The sequence below is a fragment of the Carlito syrichta genome, unplaced genomic scaffold (genome assembly GCF_000164805.1).
Source record: "Carlito syrichta isolate Samal-C Ts95f unplaced genomic scaffold, Tarsius_syrichta-2.0.1 Scaffold297681, whole genome shotgun sequence".
Lineage (NCBI taxonomy): Eukaryota > Metazoa > Chordata > Mammalia > Primates > Tarsiidae > Carlito > Carlito syrichta.
The window spans coordinates 1-616 of record NW_007241777.1 but is presented as its reverse complement, the minus strand read 5'-3'; the positions used below and the strand labels follow the sequence as shown (position 1 = coordinate 616).

Sequence of the window (616 nt, the reverse complement as noted above, 5' to 3'; positions counted from 1 at the left end):
AGTACAACTAAAAATGTTTCTATGTAAAAGCCACAATAAAGTCAACGAAATACTAGATAACAGTCTTAAAAATTGGTCTTTCTTGGGAGTTCCCAAGAGAATAACAACAGTAATGTGATTCTAAGAAATGCCTTCTTCTTGATCAATCATCTCTGTTTTAACTGAAAATACATCTGCTAGCATATGTTTTGGAATTTCTGAACCTCTGACTTTCAAGGCATAGCAAGCATTCTCCACTTTGGCCAGTCTTTGTTTCAAGGTATACAACTTCTTAGAAACCTCGTACGGTCCGGTGTTGCCAATGAATGAAAACCCATCATAAACCTGACGTAAAAACTGGCTCACTTCAAAGGGGGTGTCGATATCCCCATTCCCCACACTGTTAATACACATCCGCATCAACTCTCCAGTTAAATCAGCCACTCCCAGAAGATAATCAACAGGTGTGACTTTCAGTCTCCAAGTACCAAATTGCTTATCCTGTGCATCAGAGGAAGGGGTCTTATTTTCTTTCCCACTATCTTCTGTTGTAAATATCAACTGCTTATTAATTTCATCCATGCTGATTAATGATCGTGTTTTGATGAAGTGTTGAAAAAGAGACAGCTTCCACATA

At 38.1% G+C, this 616-nt stretch overlaps 1 pseudogene; it reads right to left on the bottom strand.

Annotated features, from left to right (window-relative positions):
• Nucleotides 1–6: 6 nt before the first annotated feature.
• LOC103256915 lies at nucleotides 7–613 on the bottom strand (annotated as a pseudogene).
• Nucleotides 614–616: the final 3 nt, after the last annotated feature.